Source organism: Hemiscyllium ocellatum, chromosome 14 (genome assembly GCF_020745735.1).
Source record: "Hemiscyllium ocellatum isolate sHemOce1 chromosome 14, sHemOce1.pat.X.cur, whole genome shotgun sequence".
Classification (NCBI taxonomy): Eukaryota; Metazoa; Chordata; class Chondrichthyes; order Orectolobiformes; family Hemiscylliidae; genus Hemiscyllium; species Hemiscyllium ocellatum.
In genome coordinates, this window is record NC_083414.1 from 19316684 (window position 1) to 19336892 (window position 20209).

Genomic DNA, 20209 nt, shown 5'->3' on the forward strand with positions numbered 1-20209 from the left:
ATGTAATTAAGTCTTCTGGTATAATATTAACGATGAACATTATTAACTATATCAACTATAAACATTTTATTGGACGACACTTACAGAGCTATGGAAAAGGAAACAGAGAGCGGGATCGATTTGATGGCTGTACCAAAGAGCAGGTACTATGAACCAAATATCCACTTGTTATACTGTAAAGATAGTCCTCATTCTGTATTCCCACTTCACATTATTTCATTTGAGTTGCATTTTTTGGCTCTGCTTCTTCAAATCACATTGACATTTCCAGTTTGATGCCATTTTGCATGTTTTGCTGGGCATCAGAATCATCTGATAGTGGGACTCGATTCGTACCATTTGCAGGAATTTGGAGAAGGTTTAAACAAGAGTTTAATTTTTGCAATGGAGATGGTGGGAAAAGACAGACCGAGAGAGAGAGCGAGAGACTGAGTGAAATAATTGAGTTTCAAGTGGGTGAGACATGGAAGTAATTGAAGTCTGTGCTCCTCAGCACATGTAATCACTTTAAACATGAGCCAGATACATCCCACAAAGTGGTGGCAGTAAACCTCTGGGCCATTGGCTGCACAGTGAAATTGGATGTATTAAAATATTGGTGCTTGAACTACATCCTACACTGCCAAAATTAAACAAATTGCAGAGTGAATCAAACTAGAAACAGCACAGTGGAAATCTCTGCATTAGACTCTGCATTAAAGATCAACATCAGTGCCATATATCTCTTAGTTTGATGGTCATCCATGAGAAAATCCAAAACCTGCATGAAGACTTGCAGAATGAGCACAATGAGGAACAAAGCAACCAGAATAGGTAATTCAGTCTCCTGAGCCTGTTCTGTCATTCTAAGTCATGGCTGATCATCGACCTCAAAGGCATATTCCCACGAAGTGTTCCTCGGAAGAGTCATTGATTTGATTTGGTTCTTTGTAGTCACGTGTACCTAAGTACAGTGAAAAACTTTATTTTGCGAGCAGTACACGCAGATCCGAGCAAACAAGGACATCCAAATCATAGGGTGCTTAGATCAGTCAGCCACTCGGGATGGGCAGACTTAAGATCCTCCTACGTACAAGGTGAGGATTCAAACATCAGGCAGCCCACCACTTGTCTTGACACTTTTTTTGCCCTATGGTAGGCTGTCTTCTTCCTGGAATGAGAGAGAAGTAGATACTATAGATGATTAGATTAGATTACTTACAGTGTGGAAACACGCCCTACGGCCCAACAAGTCCACACCGACCCGCCGAAGCGCAACCCACCCCTACATTTAGGCCCTTAGCTAACACGACATGCAACTTAGTATGGCCAATTCACCTGACCCGCACACCTTTGGACTGTGGGAGGAAACCGGAGCACCTGGAGGAAACTCACGCAGACACGGGGAGAACGTGCAAACTCCACACAGTCAGTCGCCTGAGGCAGGAATTGAACCCGGGTCTCTGGCGCTGTGAGGCAGCAGTGCTAACCACCGTGCCACCCACAGATGGAAGTGGGTGGCATGGCTGAGACTGTTACATTTGCAGGTTGTGAGGGGTTCTGAGCGAGTGATTAGCCATCGCAAAGGGCATACTGGATTTGTGATGTTAGGAGGAGGCTGAGTTCAAGTGAGGGAAGAACTTTCATGTGAGAGTGGTCGAGCACAGGTTTTGGTAGGAGTTGGGTACAATAGAGGAGGTGGAGTGAATGTGAGGTGTTAGAGAGAAGATGGTGGCACGCTGATGGAGTGGAAATGGGCATTAACCTTCCTACATTGCTGTGCATTCTCCATATTGCTCAGACTGTACTAACCTAGGTGGCAAACTCAGACCAGGCTGGTATGGTCTGGCATCATAGCTTCCACTGCTGGTCTTGGGGAAAGAGGAATACCTTTGCACCATCCGATCCAGCAGGATTTCCAGGATCTGCCTGCAAAGCAGGTCGCTAATACCTCCTCTCTGAAAGTTCGGAGAAAATGTCAGGAACTGTAAAGAGTGGCTTCACACTGATAGGGCTTCTCAAGATGTGCAATGGAGCCTTTTGAAGTTGGTGTGGACACAAGGGTTGCTGGTAAATTCTGGGATATCTGCTGAGTGGTAAGTTGTTCTGGGGACAGCACGTGGTAAAATGGCGTGGTATCAGATGTGAGCAATGCCATGTGGTTGAATAGTTAGAGTCATTGAGTCCGACAGCATGGAGAAAGGCTCTTTGGCCCAAACTGGTCCATGCTGACCCAAATGTCCATCCACACCAACCCCATTTTCCCACACTTGGCCTATATCCTTCTAAATCTTTCCTAACCATGTATTTGCTCAAAGGCCTTTTAAATGTTGTTAGTGTACCTGCTTTAACCACTTCTGTTGGCAGCTCTTTCCATATGCATGCCACTCTCTGTGTAAAAATATTGCCCCTCAGATTTCCTTTTATTCTTGCCCCTCTAACCTAAACTGATGCTCTCAATCCTCGATTCACCAACCCTGGGAAAAAGACTGAGTCTTTACCCTATCCATGTCTCTCATGACCTTATACACTTCTATCAAGTACCCTCCTTAGTCTCCTACGCTCTAAAGAAAAAAAGTCCTAACTTGTCCAATTTGTCCCTATAACACAGACCCTTGAGTCCCGGCAACATTCTTGTAAATTTCTTCTGCACTCTTTCCAGTTTAATAACATCCTTCCTGTAGCAAGGTGACCAAAACTGAACACAATACTCCAAGTGCGGCCTGCACAGCTGCAACATAACTTCCCAACTTCTATAGTCATGCCCTGACTGCTGAAGGCCAGTGCAGCAAAAGCCTTCTTCACTGCCCTGTCTACCTGTGACTCCACTTTCAGAGAATTGTGCACCTGATCTCACTCTGTCCCACTCCACTCCTTAAAGCACAATCATTCACCATGAAACTCTTACCTTGATTTGACTTTCCAAAATGCAAGAGCTCACACTTATCTGTATCAAACTCCATTTGTTATTTCTCATCCCATTTCCCCAACTGATCAAGGTCCTGCTGCAATTTCTGATCACCTTCCTCATTGTCCATAATACCACCTAGTTTAGGTGTCAGCAGCAAACTTACTAATCATGCTTTGTACCTTCTTATCCAAGTCATAGATAACAAACAGCAAAGGGCCCAGCACTGACCCCTGAGGCACTCCACTAGTCACAGGCCTCCAGTCCGACAAGTTAGATAACTTTTTGAAAACCAAATGTGAAATCATCATAGTGAGGGGAAGCTGGCTTTGATAAACTAGGATGAGGCTGACGATGAAATTCTTTGCATATGATGGAGAGGAATTGCCGAATAAAGACATAAAGCAGCAAGAGAATCAATGAGCTGAAGGGGATGACTGCACCGACAGTCCCTCAAGCATTGTCTACAAAAGGAATATCAAGAGCTTTCCAATTCATTAATGAGGCAAGAAAATCTTCACACAACAAACCCCCAACAGAGAATAGTGTCAAAGTGGACAGAATAATAAATGATGACATTTGCTTCTCCAGGTAAATTTTTAAGAAGTCCAACAATCTCAGTATAATTTTTACAAATGAATTTGTATTGATGGTAATTTCTATTATATTTTGGTGATTTGATTTTGTTTTCCAAGCTATCTCAGCTAGGAATGCATGGTGTTGTGTATATATAATACAGTCTTTCAACTTAGACTGGTTTTCTCCATGAAAGAGAATGTCCAAAAGAACCTCACTCTTTCTTTAACATTTATTCTGCTGGGAACCATGATGCACTTTAAACCATTTCACTTAAAGTAGCAAAGTTCTGGAGGCAACCTTAGGCGTAGCCAATCAATCTAATTGGGATCATATAATGGTTATTACACAAAAAGAACTCATTTTGCATACTGGGTCTGTGTCAGCTCTCTGTTAGATTTATTGAGTCCTGCCCTGTATAATCCTGCAAATTTGTTTCCAACACACTCAGACAGTGCATTCCAGACCATAACTAGTCACTGGATTAAAAATGTTTTCCTCATGTTGCCTTTGATTCTTTTGCCAATCACCATGATTTGAACTAAATCAGCTGTAGGCCGAGAGGAGATGAGTGAGATTGCAATTTAAGACACCATCCAAAAAGCTGTGGAATCAATGTCACAAATATGTGAAAAAGTAGCAACCTAATACAGTGTGTGCTGAGTCAGCTGACTCATGAATGGGAATTTGTCAACTCAAAAAGAATGCTAAGACTGAGTCTCAAACGGTCTGGTTTCACTCTGATGTTCTGAAGAATTTGTCCAACCTTTTAAACCCAGCAACTTGGAAAGTATTGCTCAGGTCTGGGGATTATTATAGTTGACTGTTGGATGCACACAGTTTTCAGCACGAGGTGAACTGTTGTGTGCTCATTTTTCTGAAGCCATTAGTTAAGGATTTTAAAAGATCCAAGCACTAAATCCATTGCCCAACAAATAGTTACTATTAGCAACTGCAACCATTACATAGGAATACATGTTCCAAGGCTTTCTGCAGTTTGAATGTTTGACCTCAAAACCACACAAAAACCTGGAGTTATTATCATTGTGTTAGCTGATGCTGGTGATACACTTCATCCAATGGACTGTGAAGAATTGATTAGAAAGGATTCAGTTTTAACTGTGACAGCATTAGTTCCAAATATTAGCTTTTTTAATTTCAAAAATATATTTTAATCATGAAATTATGTTTGTATACCTACATAGTCACTAAAGCAGTTTGGTTTTGCACAGTAGCATATGAAGAAATAAATAAACATTGGAGTTTGATTTGATCCAGCAAATAAGCAAAAGGCATTCCTTACCTGTACAAGATTAACTAGAACTTAAGTGAGTACAGGTAGATGTGTTTCAAATAAGAATCACCAATTGAAATATAATTTTTTTCCAAAGTTCCAAAACAATGCGACAGTTTACACTGAAAATGCCTCAAAAAAGGACTAGCTCTTACAGCCACAAATTTTTCCTGTCCTCCATCTTGGATTACCCAGAATCCAAGAGTAATATTCCACAAATACTTCTTGGTTCTTATTTAGCACTTTTGCTGCTAATGTTGCTTGTTAAATGTGGAGCACTTATGAGAGGGGTTCATATCAGGATGCCTTACACCAGGCAGTCTGCTGTTCTTTGTAAAAGTTTGAAATTGTTGCCTAAATCTGGATTATTGTCAGCGAAAAGTGTACAATGTTGCCACTCGTGGCACCATCTTAGGTACAAAGTAGTAAAAGAGAGGAACAAAGTTCAAAAGTTAAGCATGACATCATAGTATAAATAGAAAATTAAAGAAATAAGTTCAAAGTTCAATGGTCTTTTTTGAGTGCTTAGCCATAATGGAGCCCCAATCTATGCAGTGATAACAGGATTCTTCTGTCACAATTGAGTTTGTTTTGTCTGGGCCTTTTTGCAACTGTCTTTTTGATATGCACCCATTCCAGTATTTTGGCATCACCCCAACAGCCAGTCTCTGCCTCTATTACGTTGGCTGAAATGACATGTAAAGAATACAAGGAACCTATGGCCCAGGGTTTTACAAATGGCAACAAAAGCAAAAATTTCTGGAAAATCTCAGCAGGTCTGGCAGTGTCTGCGAAGAGAAATCAAAGTTAACATTTTGGGTCCATCCTTTTCAGGGCTGTTAGTAGCTAGGAATAGACTGTTTTTTATGCAGAAGATGGAATGGGTGGAGGGGTTAATGAGTAAAAGATAGGTGGAGATAGAGCCCAAACAGAGAGAAGAACAGTTGGATAGACAAAGAGTGGATAACAGTCAGCCTAGAAGAATGAGTAGCTACAAATGGTGACGGCAAAGGTGAATACTGGATACTGTGTAACAGCAGACCATGTGATAACAAGGCCTGGTGTTTGGGGCTTGGGGTAAGGAAATGGGAGAAGGTGCCTCAGATCCTAAAATTGTTGAACTTGATACTGAGTGTAGAAAGCTGCAGCGTTCTCAAGCAGAAAATATGATGTTGTTCTTCTAACTTGCACTGAGCTGTACTGAGCAGGAAGACTGAAACAGAGATGTTGGCCAGGGAACAAAATGGTGTATGGAAGTGGCAGGCAGCCAGCTCAAAGATGTTCTGTGAAGCAGTCACCGAGTCTATGCTTTGTTTCCCCAATATAGAGGAGACCACATTGTGAGCAGCAAGTGTAGTAGACTATATTGAGTGAAGTACAGGTATAGAACTGCTTCACTTGGAAGGTTTGTTTGGGCCCTTGTTTACAGAGGGGTGGAGGAAGCAAACAGGCAGGTTTTACACCTTCGGCGATTGTAGGGGAAGGTGCTGTGGGGCGGTGGTTGTTGCTGGGACTGAAGGAGGAGTGGACTGAAGGAATGGTCCTTACAAAAAGGTAACAAGAGAGGGTAGGGGAATACGTGTCTGTGGTGGCATCCCACTGGAGGTGGCAGAAATGACAGCTAATGTTCCTCTGGATGTAGATGCTAGTGGGATGATAGGTAAGGACATGGGGGACCCTACTGCTGTTGTAGGAGGGAAGGACGGTGAGGGCTGAAGTGTGGGAGATGAGTAAAACCCAGCTGAGGAGCTTATCAACAACGGTGCTGGGGAGTCTTTGGTTGAGGAGGAAAATATACACTTCAGAGGCTCCCTTGTCAAAGTTGGCATCGTCAGGACAGTTGTGACAGATTTGGAGGGACTGGGAGAATGGAATAGAGTTTTTACAGGAAGCAGGATGTGAGGATGTGTAGTCAAGGTAACTGTGGAAATTGGTAGGTTTATAGTGGATATTGGTGGCCAATCTATCCCCAGAAATTGAAACAGAGACATGGAAAGGAAGGGAGGAGTCAGAGATTGTCCAGAGGAAGGTGACAGTGGAGTGGAAATTGGAAGAGAAATTGATAAACTTGTCTACTTCCAGATGAGAAAGGGAAACAGCACCAACAATATCAACCATATACCGGAGAAAGGTTGTGAGAGGGGGCTGGAATAGGACTGGAAAAATGGGCAGTAAGGTGGCTCAGTGGTTAGTATTGCTACCTCACAATGCCAGGCACCTGGGTTTGATTCCAGCTTTGTCTGAGTGGAGTTTGCACATTCTCCCTGTGTCTGCGTAGTTTTCTTCTGGCTGCTCCGGTTTCCTCCCACAGTCCACAGATATGCTGGTTAGATGGGTTAGCCATGGGAAATGCAGGGTTGCAGGGATAGGGTGAAGGGGTAGGTCCAGATGGGATGTCCTTCAGAGATTAGATGTGGACTCGATGGGCTGAATGGCCTGCTTCTACACTGCAGGAGGTTCTATAATTCTATGTTCCATCTTACCCCACAAGGACTCAGGCATAACTAGGGCCCATGCGGGTACCCTCTGATCTGAAGAAAGTGAGAGGAGTTAGAAGAGAAGTTGTTCAGGGTAAGGATGGGCTCGGCCAGGCAGAGGAGGGTGGTGGTAGATGGGGATGGGTGAGGCCTTCGCTCCAGGAGAAAGAAGAGAGCCCTGAGACCATCCTGGTGGGGGATGGACATGTAAAGGGATTACCCATGCGTGGTAAAGAGGAGGGGGCTGGAGCCTGCAGACTGGAAATTCCGAAACTGATGTAAAGCCTCTGAGAAATTGTGGAAGTGGGAAGGGACTGGACAAAGGGGGAAAAAAAGAGTCAAGGTGGCAGGAGCTGGCAGAAACAATGGGTCTGCCTAGGCAGCTCTCTTTGTGGATTTTGGGATGCAGGTGGAAGCAAGCTGTGTGCAATGTGCAATGGCAATTGTATTTTAAAGTTAACCTTATCAAAAGGAGCATTGCACATTGTGACTAGCACCTTTGAACCGAGCTATTTGGTTTGGAAAAGGCTAAGACTTTGGAACCTTTAGACTTTTCTCTGAAGGATTCTTCCAACCGATTATGTAAATTAAAGCAATAAAACTGTAACTTGATCTGAGCCTCTAAATAAAGTTAAATCAAGCAACGACATATGATTAATGATTAAACATGATACAAGGAAGGTGAAGGATACCATTCAGCTATCCACTGCAACTGAATTTGATGGATGTAAATGCAGGTGAAAATGTTGATTCACTTGTAGTACCTTGGCCACCAGGAGGTTCCTGTGGTGCTGTAGAAATTACATTCAACCACCCTGCTTGAAATGAGATTATGACAGCAAAACATTCAAATGGATTGGTGTTACTGATGTGCTGTCTTCAAAACAAGGTAGCAATAAGATACGACAATTTGACATAACGGAACTCTTGGTATGGCTTAAAGAGAAAATGGTTGGGGAACATCACATGGTCATAACAGTGTCTCCCTGATTTCCTCTTTTCCCTGTGCCAACCATAGCCATAGGAAACACTGCCATCCATGCACATTTTTTCACATCACCTCAGCACATTTCAGACTCCTTTCATTGCCCTTCCATTTTCATTTATCACCAAATCAACAATTTGACCTGACTTCCCTGCTTCTGCACTGACCCAATTTGTAATTTTCCACCTGGCTACAGTGAATGGAAGGAGGATTATTTATGATCAAACACCTAGATTCAGTCTGGTGCCAAGGGCTATGGGCTGCCTGCCTGATTCATTGCTGCCTGATGAAGGGCTCCTGCCCGAAACGTCAATTTTCCTGCTCCTCGGATGCTGCCTGACCTGCTGTGCTTTTCCAGCACCGCTCTAATCTTGATTCTAATCTCCAGCATCTGCAGTCTTCACTTTTGCCGCATTGTTCCAGTGCCCAATTCATGCTCATGCGGGCAGCTTGTATCCAGCCAAACCCATTCTGTCAGATGAAATGTTATCAAGTGGACCACTGGTGTGCCTTAAACATTGCTTCTACTGCCTAGATCTCGCTGGAGGAGTGCTGCAGTGCTCTCTGTCCTAATCATGACCTGGGGCATCCTCCACAAGCTCAACACCAGGAGGCACAGCCTTTCTTGCAGAGTATGTGGCATGGAACAGAGGAGGAGGAGAAAGTGAGGAGACAATCAAAACATCTCCTTGCTGCCTGTAGTCAGTAAATCCAATGGTGGTACTGTGAATGCAAACCTAACCTTCTATTCAACCATCCTTCTGTTACTGGTCATCACGGTGTTCTTTTGGCCAAAGTGCTATAATAATAATCATGACAAGACAATCCTTCCAAGCCAACTTTAACAAACACTTAATCCAAAGCTCCATACAGAACGGAATACTCATAAATTGTGTCTTTGCCTCTCTTGATGCTACAGTGTGCAAGTGCCAGGGTTGGACTGGGCTGGACAAAGTCAGAAGTCAGCAGACACCAAGTTATAGTCCAACAGGTTTATTTGAAATCAGAAGCTTTCGAAGCACTACTCCTTCGTCAGATGAAGTGGAGGGAAGCACGCAGGCACAGAATGACAAGATAGATACAAATAGTGTGAGGGGAGTGTCGACAGTCTGAATAACAAGTCTCTGCAGGTGATTAAAAGTGTTAGACGGTGTGAGTTAAAGTGTCCACAGCTGAGTAGCGAGTGAAGGGATGATACGATTAATTAAGTCAGAGAAGTAATTGCAAAAAAACAAATATAAGATGTTGCGAGAGACAAACCAAATGGCACAGTACAAACTAATTAAGGTAGAGAGACAGTAACAGGTTATCAAGGTGATGGTGTCAAAAATGAGCAGTAAGGAAGATTTTACAAGTACAGATCAGCATGTTAGGGTTGCATGTAGTGCAACATGAACTCAAGATCACAACTGAGGCATTTGGAACTTGTCTATCAGTTTCAGCTCGGCGATTCTGTGTTGTTGTGTATCTTGAAGGCCACCTTGGAGAATGCTTACCCAAAGATTGGAGGCTGAGTGTCCTTCACCGCTGAAGTATTGCCTCCATCCCTACGCCACTACTACTCACCTTCAAACAGCTGCCTAGCCTCAAACAGACCATTGTCCGCAGCAAACTACCCAGCCTTCAGGAGAACAGTGATCATTAGACCACACAACCCTGCCACCGAATCCTGAGAGATGTCAGGTCATCGACATGGACACTACCATCACATGTGGGAACACCAGCCAGACTGAGCCAGGACAGTCTGAGCCAGGGCAGTCTGATCCAGGACAGTCTGATCCAGGACAGTCTGAGCCAATACAGTCTGAGCCAATACAGTCTGAACCAGGACAGTTTGATCCAATACAGTCTGAGCCAATACAGTCTGAACCAGGACAGTCTGAGCCAGGACAGTCTGAGCCAGGACGGTCTGAGCCAATACAGTCTGAGCCAGGACAGTCTGAGCCAGGACAGTCTGAGCCAGGACAGTCTGAGCCAATACAGTCTGAGCCAGGACAGTCTGAGCCAGGACAGTCTGAGCCAGGACAGTCTGAGCCAGGACAGTCTGAGCCAGGACGGTCTGAGCCAGGACGGTCTGAGCCAGGACAGTCTGAGCCAGGGCAGTCTGATCCAGGACAGTCTGATCCAGGACAGTCTGAGCCAATACAGTCTGAGCCAATACAGTCTGAACCAGGACAGTTTGATCCAATACAGTCTGAGCCAATACAGTCTGAACCAGGACAGTCTGAGCCAGGACAGTCTGAGCCAGGACGGTCTGAGCCAATACAGTCTGAGCCAGGACAGTCTGAGCCAGGACAGTCTGAGCCAGGACAGTCTGAGCCAATACAGTCTGAGCCAGGACAGTCTGAGCCAGGACAGTCTGAGCCAGGACAGTCTGAGCCAGGACGGTCTGAGCCAGGACGGTCTGAGCCAGGACAGTCTGAGCCAGGACAGTCTGAGCCAGGACAGTCTGAGCCAGGACGGTCTGAGCCAATACAGTCTGAGCCAGGATGGTCTGAGCCAGGACAGTCTGAGCCAATACAATCTGAGCCAATACAGTCTGAGCCAATACAGTCTGAACCAGGACAGTTTGATCCAATACAGTCTGAACCAGGACAGTCTGAGCCAGGACAGTCTGAGCCAGGACGGTCTGAGCCAGGATGGTCTGAGCCAATACAGTCTGAGCCAATACAGTCTGAGCCAGGACAGTCTAAGCTATTACAGTCTGAGCCAGGACAGTCTGAGCCAGGACATTCTGAGTCAATACAATCTGAACCATCGAGTTACAGAGTTATAAAGATATACTGCACTGTACAGACCCTTCCAGTCCAACTCATCAACCAGATATCCTAAATTAATTAGTCCAATTTGCCAGCACCCGGCCCATATCCCTTCAAACCCTTCTTACTCATATACGCATCTAGATGCCTTTTACATGCTGTAATTGTACTAGCCACCACCACCTCCTCTGGCAGCTCATTACATGCACACACCAACCTCTGTGTGAAAAAAGTTGCCTCTTAAGTACCTTTTTAAATCTCCCCCATCCCTACCCACTCACCTTGAACCTAAGCCCTCTAGTTTTGGACTCTCCTACCTTGGGGTCAAAAAGACCTTGTCTACTTACCCTAACCATGCCCCTTGTGATTTTATAAGCCCCTCTATAAAGTTGCCCTTCAGCCTCCGAAGCTCCAGGGAAAAGGGTCCCAGCCTATTCAGCATCTTGCTAAAGCTCAAACCCTCCAACCCTGGCAACACCCTTGTAAATCCTTTCTGCACCTTCTCAAGCCTGGGTGGGCTGAGTCAGCACAATCTGAGGTAGTACTGCACCAATCCCATGATGTCTGTCTGAGCTTTCACTCGGATGCAGAACTTGTCCGGTTTCTCCTTGTACTGCAATGAAAGCCAGCCACCAGTGACTGGATGTTGCGTCCAGGCACAGTGCCTGTGATCTTGGAACGTAACTAAGAGGTGGCGAGTAGCCAGTTTATCACAAGCTGGTGTGAATGGCCACCATGCATCACCTGTTGTGTGGCAATGGCTTCCAACATGGTATCAGCTAAGTGGATAATGAAAATATTGAACATTCGCCTCCCAAAGGTTGGGTTGCCACTGACGTTTGGGTCTGTTTGGGACCCGTACTAAATTCAACCTTGACATGACATTTGTGGCTGCTTTCAATGACCTTGACCACTCACGTGAAGTCATAAAATTGCCGTTCCATCCAGCTCCTCGGGGCTACACTTGTTTGCAATGACCGAAATGTCTATCTGCTCCCATTGTGTTTGGAGATTATGCCCCATGGAAGGTGGACCTGTCTTTTCTTGATGCCCCAAGGTCTCCCGTGCTGAGTCAGAGGAATGCATGAGCATAATCTTTGCACATTTACCCTTCCTGCAGAAGCAGACAGTCCTCCAGTCACTTCCAGCATTTGTTGCGGTCCGGAGTGTGCTTCTGTTTAAGAGATGCAGGCTGGCTTGATGTAAAGCAGACTGGTTTAAGTGGTTCTAGACTCACATAATCTTAGACCCACAGCCTCTCAACAACATGAGCACAGAACATGCCAGCTGCTGTTGGTACTGGTTAACCTTGAATTGCAATCCCTGCACTAATGTGGGGATATCACATTTTCCCCTCTGAATGTTTTATTTCTTTTGCTGCTCGGAAATTTTTCCAGTTAATTTTTCTCTCAATCCTTTCCTATGTCTTTAAGCAAAGATTCTTCGCCTCCAAAATATGACTGTAATCTTTGCCTAATTTGCATCTCTAATATGGCAACTACAAGCATTTGGTGAAGTGCCGAGCTTTGAAAGGAATTCCACACCATGATTGGAAGTTAATGAAGTTCTCATGAGATGCTACTTTGAACTAAACAGTCTGTAAGCATTTTTGTAAATGTAAACACCTGCGTTTTCCAAATATTAACACAAAGTTTCAAAGATCTCCCATTGTGCGATTGATGTATAATTATCTGGGCTTTAAAGTGACTGGAACAACGAGCCTCACTGTTGGAAAGTGCTTAAGGGTATACATTCCAACAATTCCCTTGGCTGGAGGGCCATAGGTAGTTCTAATGCTTTAAGTAAAGGTTCTAGTGCAGCTCTCCCCTCTCAAACCTACTTTTGTGTTATGACGATCTATGTATATAAGACAAAAAAGTCACAGAAGTAAAAAAAATCCAGTCTAAAGCCTTCAATAATCTGCAGTTTGTGACAAGATAATGGTAGAGACATTACTTTCTCCAGATAAAAACAGAAAATTCTGGAGAAACTCCGCAAGTCTGGCAGCATTTGTAAAGAGAGAAACAGAATCAGCACTTCAACTTTGGAACTTTGTTCAACATAATAATTGAAGTTATGCTGTCATTAATCTATTGGAGTTATCAGTATAACATATTAAATCTAATTTATTACAAACTGAGAATAATACGACCAGTCCCCTCAGCCCATCGGGGTTCTTCTGTCATTCAGTTAGCCCAGAGCTGACCCCTGTATCTCACCCCTCTTGCTTTCTTTTGTTCTTTGGCCTTAGTTAACCTTTCCCTGACAAAAATCTACAGACTGCAGTCTTAATCATTTAAGTTTTACGGGAGTGAGTTCCAGATGTCCATAGACAAAACGTACAGCAACTTGTGTTTATTCCAAGACACTTTATAGGTTTCACCAAAAAATTAGCAAAGAGCAAGAAAAGGAGATATGAAAAAAATTGTAGAAGAGGTAAGTTTTAAGGCTGTGGTTCCCAAATTATGGTTTATCTGTTCTGTACATCTCTATGACTCTATGACACTATTGATCCCATGAACAATTGGGGTTGTCAGTGGCGATATAGAAATACAGACAACCTCGATTATCCGAACAGGATGGGTGTGGAGTATTGTGTTTGGATAACTGATTGGTCGGACAGCTGATCTGATTGTAAACAAAGGAAGCCATACTGAACATAATTACGTAAAAAAAAAGTTTACAGAGTTTTTATTTCATTCAATCGACAAAATGTGTACAAACACTGAATATTGCTTAAAAATTCATGATATTGTACAAATAAAATCACTTTTAGCCTAGAGTGTGACATACGTCTGTGAAATGTTTTGCTGACATTTTCTTCGGTTTTATCCTGGTCCTCGACAGTAGCCGGCATCTTTCTGTTCAGCGTCGTCCCTCCCTCCCCAGCAATCACTGATCCCTTAGAGAGAGGTGGGGGGGGGGCATAAAATACAGGGGAACATCAGAGAGAGGGAAGTTTTTTTTTGTTGACTTCAGTTTCCATCCTCTCAACATTTCTTTTAGGGGAGGTAACGTGTTCTTCGTGTTTCCTCCTGTCAAGTTTTCTTCCTGTTTATTTTCACGTGTGCTAACTCCCTGCAATTTGCTCTCCCCCATCAAAAAAAAACTTACATTAAATTTTCTTGTCAGCTGAAAGATATTGAACTACTTTTTGTTTGGACAAAAAAGATTGTCAATGGAATAACGGGAGGAAAAAGCAACAGAAACAAAAATTGCGAGCGCATTTTTTGACTGAACTACCCGGAGAATGAGCTGAGGAAAAAAATGTTTGCAAAACTGGGCGAGTCAATGTTGAGAGGGAATCTTACTGTTAGAGTGCACAGCTCAGGTTTGCACATATATTGTGTGTTCACAGTCACAAACCTTTATCCTTGGGGAGAGTAAGTATTGGAGAGCCTTTTTATAAAAAGTGTAGGACTTAACTCTAACGTCACGTCTTGAATATATATTTGAAGCTAATAATTTATTGAAGCATACTTGCATCAATATTCCTGTTCAAATTTACAAAATGATGCATTACATGGATGAGGAATAGAATTTTCCTACATCAGTTGAAAAGCATGTACAGTGTACAGGGACTTGGAGATCCTGTTTGGATAATCCAAAATTTGGATAATTGATGTTTGGATAACCCAGGTTGTTCTGTAGTGACCATGGTGACTTTAGGAAGATAGTCATTGTACTAGATCCATGGCCATTTGATATGTCCTGCAAGTTTTTATTTCTATCAGTAATTTGAAGAATGCATATTTTTCTCTGCAACACTTCCAGGAATGACCTTTAATTGAAGCAAATACAATTTGTTTCGAGTACAAGATATAAGAGCAGAATTAGGCTATTTGGCCCATTGAGTGAGGTCTGTCATTCAATATATTTCTCAACCCCATTCTCTTGCCTTCTTCCTGTAACCCTTGATCCCCTTACTAATCAAGAACCTATCTATCTCTGTCTTAAATGAAGTCAATGACTTGGCCTCCACAGCACGTTGTGACAATGAGTTCCACAGAGTCACCATTCCTCCTCGTCTTAGTTCTAAAAGGTTGTCCCTTCACCCTGAGGCCACACCCTCGGGTCCTGGTCTCTGCTACAGTGGAAATATCTTCTTCACATCCACTTTATCAAGGCTCCTCAGTATTCTGTAAGTTACAATCAGACTCCCCTCCTTCATTCTTTTAACCTCCATTGAGTTCAGACTGAGAGTCCTCAATCACTCCTCATATGACAAGCGCATAGGCTGCTGGCACAAGGTGAAAATATGCAATTGATATAGCACAATACTATACACTAGCATGTTCGCTCCCTTGACTGCTGACAACCAGAATACATTGCTTTACGTCTGAGATAAAAGACAGAAATACTGTGAGTCTATTCACTCTGGCTGATTTTGAGCAGCGAAGGGCAAAAAGGCACATCAAGGCCAGGCAGGAATGCTGTGAACCTCACCATAGAAACAAAGTGAGTGTGCACTAACAGAGTGAGGTTAGACACCCTGTGGTGCACCCCAGTCCAATCTAGGATGCCTGTCACCATGTGCCAAATGGCCTTGAGGCAGCATTACAACAAAAGGTGTCAGTGTGCTCCAAAGTGCAGCATTCAAGTGCAGAAACATACCATAAGTAGATTGGAAATGTGCCACAGTGATGGGCGGCATGGTGGCTCAGTGAGTAGCACTGTTCCCTCACAGCACCAGGGACCCAAGTTTGATTCTAGCCTCGGGTGACTGTCTGTATGGAGTTGCAAATTCTCCCAGTGTCTGCGTGGGTTTCCTCCGGGTGCTCTGGTTTCCTCCCACAGTCCAAAGATGTGCAGGTCAGGTGAATTGCCCATGCTAAATTGCCCACTGTGTTAGGTGCGTTAGTCATAGGGAAATGGGTCTGGGTGGGTTACTCTTCAGGCGGTTGGTGTGGACTTGTTGGGCCGAAGGGCCTGTTTCCACACTGTAGGGAATCTAATCTGTACAGGATATGGTGAGGCTTGTATAAGGTGCAAATGTCCGTGGATGCAGGATCCGTGAGGCTGAAGCCCATGCAAGGTGCCCTTGGATGTCACTACCAGCTATCCACGATGGAGGTTGAGAGGAGCCAAGTTTGAGCAGGAGTCACTGGGTACCCTCTCTGACCTTTATGACAGGAAATCTCAGTGTCTAGTCTCTGTCTGGTAGGTGGATGAGTGGGAAACTAAAGTGAGACTAGCCAGTAATGAGGCTAATAATGAGCAATAATCCACGGTAGTAGATCTCTCCATGATCACTAAAGGGAGTCTCATCTTGTCATTCAGCAATTGGTTAGAAAATGGGACTATTTGGTCTTGACCTCAAGGCAATCCTTGCTGAACAGTTCAACTGAAAGTAGAGTCACTAATAGATAGGATAGTGAAGAAGGCATTTGGTACGCTTTCCTTTATTGGTCAGAGCATTGAGTATAGTGGTTGGAAGGTCATGTTACAGCTATACAGGACATTGGTTAGGCCATACTGTGTGCAGTTCTGGTCTCCCTGCTATAGGAAGGATCTTGCGAAACTTGAAAGGATTCAGACAAGATTTACAAGGATGTTGCCAGGGTTGGAGGATTTGAGCTACAGGGAGACACTGAACAGGCTGGGGCTTTTTTCCCCAGAACGTCAGAGCCTGAGGGGTGACCTTACAGAGATTTATAATATCATAAGAGGCATGGATAGGATAAATAGACAAATTCTTTTCCTTGGGGTGTGAGAACTAGAGGGCAAAGGTTTAAGGTGAGAGGGGAGAGATATAAAAGAAACCTAAGGGGTACCTTTTTCATGCAGAGGGTGCTGCGTGTGTAGCATGAGCTGCCAGAAGAAGTGGTGGAGGCTGGTACAATGACAACATTTAAAAGGCATCGGGATGGGTATATGAATAGGAAGGTTTAGAAGGACAAGGGCCAAGTGCTGACAAATGGGACTAGATTAAATTAGGATATCTGGTCGACATGGACAAGTTGGACCGAAGGGTCTGTGTCCATTCTGTACGTCTCTGTCATAAAGGTCAGAGAGGGTACCCAGTGACTCCAGCTCAAACTTGGCTCTTCTCAACCTCCATCATGATTTAATTTCTGAATGAACAAACTCATGTTGATTAGGAGTTGGGATAGTACTGCTCTATGAATATCAGTACAAGATAAATCTAAACTAATTACAAAATAAATCATATTTAATGATACCAATTTCAAGATATAATTCTATAACATTATAACTAGGACAAACACCTGAAAACATGCATTAATTGATATTGCTGCATAAGAAAATGGATAGTGACTATTCATTGATCCATGGATAGTGGCTTTTTCTTTACTCATTCACAGGATGTGGACATCACTGGCTAGGCCAGCATTTATTGCCCATCCCTAATTGCCCAGAGGGCAGTAGAGAGTCAACCTCATTGCTGTGGGTCTGGAAACATATGTAGGCCCGACTGAGTAAGGATGACAGTTTCCTTCCCTATTAGTAAACCAGATGTTTTTTTCCCTGGCAATCGCTTCATGATTATGAGTAGGCATTTTACAAATCACTTTCTATGTTAAAAAAAAAGCCCCTCATGTCTTTTTTAAATCTCTCTCCTCTCACCTTAAAAATATGGTCCCGAGTCTTGATATCCCCCACCCTAGGGAAAAGACATGTGCCATTTACCATAGCTGTACCGCTCATGATCCCATAAACCTCTAAAAGGTCACCCCTCAACCTCCTTGACTCCAGTGAAAAAAATCTTAGCCTATCCAGCCTCTCCTTATAACTCAAACTTTTATTCTCGATAACATCTTGATAAATCTCTTCTGAACCGTCTCTTTCTTAATAATATCATTCCTTGAATAGGGCGACCAAAATTGGACACAGTACTCCTCACCAATGTCCTGTACAACCTCAACATCTCTCCCCAACTTTTTTTTATTGCATTTAAATTACACCATCTGCCATGGTAGGATGTGAACCCAGGGCCTCAGAGCATTACCTGGGTCTCCAAATTCCTCAACTAGCAATAACACTAGTAGGCCATCACCTCCCCATTTCTTTTCTTACCCTTGGGAAGTTCTTATTTCTGTCTCTGGCATGGTTCCAGCTTCCTCCTCCTCCAATCTGTTAACATGTCATTGCAATCATACTGCCTCTGTGCATTCCTTCATCTTTTCCAACATGTTGAAGCACTGCGTGTTCACAAGAAGCTGTGACAATTCAGGTAACACCTTCAAACCCAACTACACTATGCCAAGTCCAGAGTGACAGATTCAGGGATTGAATGAGCAGTAAAAGCTCCTCCAAAAACAATTCTGGAGACACTTCCCACTCTCGGCATCTGTCAGGAACTGGCAGAGCCAGAAGTGTTGTTTCTGACCTTCAGGCAGCTTGTGTTGACTGACTGTTTTAAAAAGCCAATCAGTTTTTGCCACCTCTCTCCCACTGTTGGTCATAGAGTTGTACAGCATGGAAACACACTCTTCGGTCCAACCAGTCCACGCCAAACATAATCCCAAACCAAACTAGCCCCACCTGTCTGCGCTTCATCCATATCCTTCCAAACATTTCTTATTCGTATATTTAAACGTTTTTTAAGTGTTGCAGTTGTGCCTGCATCTACCACTTCCTCTAGAAGTTCACACACAAATTACTTTTTTTTTAAAAATTGCCCTTCATGTTTTGCTTTAAATCTCTCTCCTCTCACCTTAAAATATGCCCCCTACTCTTGATATCCCCCACCCTAGGGAAAAGACATGTCCCATTCACGCTACCTATATCCCTCATGATTTGATAAACCTCTATAAAGTCATCTCTCAACCTCTTACACTCCAGTGAAAGAAGTCCTAGCTATACAGCCTCTCCTTATAACACAAGCTTTCATTCCCAACAACATCTTAGTAAATCTCTTTTGAACCGTCTCTAGCTTAATAATATCGTTCCTGTAACAGGGTGACCAACATTGGACACAGTACTCCAAAAGAAGCCTCACCAATGTCCTGTACAACCTCAACATCTTACTCCAACTCCAATACTCAAAGGTCTGGTCACCACCCTTAGTGACTGTCTAGTTCATTTAATGGTCACACCAGTCCTAACACCACCATTGGCAGTAAGCCCGTGGCAGTCAATAAAGTAGTGCTCATCTTTGGGTGATGATTTTAAAATGACCAGTGTATGCAAGCTTAGCCACTCAGGGTTGTTTCAAAGCTTGTGTATCTGCAATAGAAGCTCCCTTTGTCAAAGATGTGCTTCTGACATGATTGGGAACTGGTAATGGAGAAATACTCACCAATATAAATGCAAACTAAAAACTAGGATGAGTGAGAAACAAAGAAAGAAACGATTGAACTCAGCTTGGTGAAGTGCAGTTTGTCCCCATCAGCTTGAAGCTGACTTATAGATTTACTTAAAGGCAAAATACTGCAGATGTTTGAAATCTGAAATAAACACAGGGAATGCAGGTCAAACTCAACAGCTCTGGCAGCATCCAAGGAGAGAGAAACTGAGTTCACATTTCAAGTATTGTACCAGATTTGAAACATTAATTCTATTATCTCTCCACAGATGTTGCCAGACCTGCTGAGTTTCTCCAGCATTCAGTGTTTGGTATAGATTTATTTAGCTTTTTACAGAAAACTGTGCTGTCCAAACATATGATTGCTTCCCCCATGTCTTTTTTTTGACATGCTGGCACAGCACATGATGTCTGTAAGACGGACTGTTTTTATGTTTGTCAAGCTGCTGGAATCATAAGACCATTAGATATAGCAGCAGAAATTAGACTTGTTCCACCATTCAATCATGACTGATAAGTTTCTCAACCCCATTCTCCCACTTTCTCCCCGCCACTCTTGATCCCCTTGATCTATTTATCTCAGTCTTGAGTATACTCAATGACCTGCCTTCCACAGCCTTCTGTGGCAGTGAATTCCATAGATTCACCACTCTCTGGCCAAACAGGGTTTCTCCTTATCTTTGTTCTATATGGTCTTCCCTTTAATTGAAGGCTGTGTCCTTTGATCCTAGTCTCTTCCCAACATCTACTCAGTCCAGGCCATTTCAGTATTCTGTGTGTTTCAATTAGATTCTCCCCTTATCCATCTAAACTCCATTGAGTATAAACCCAGAGTCCTCAAACATTCCTCATATGTTAAAGCCTTTCATTCCTGCGATCATTCTCATGAGACTTCTCTGAACATGCTCCAGAGCCAGTAAGTCCTTCTTGAGACATAGGGCTCAAAACCGCACACAATGCTCCAA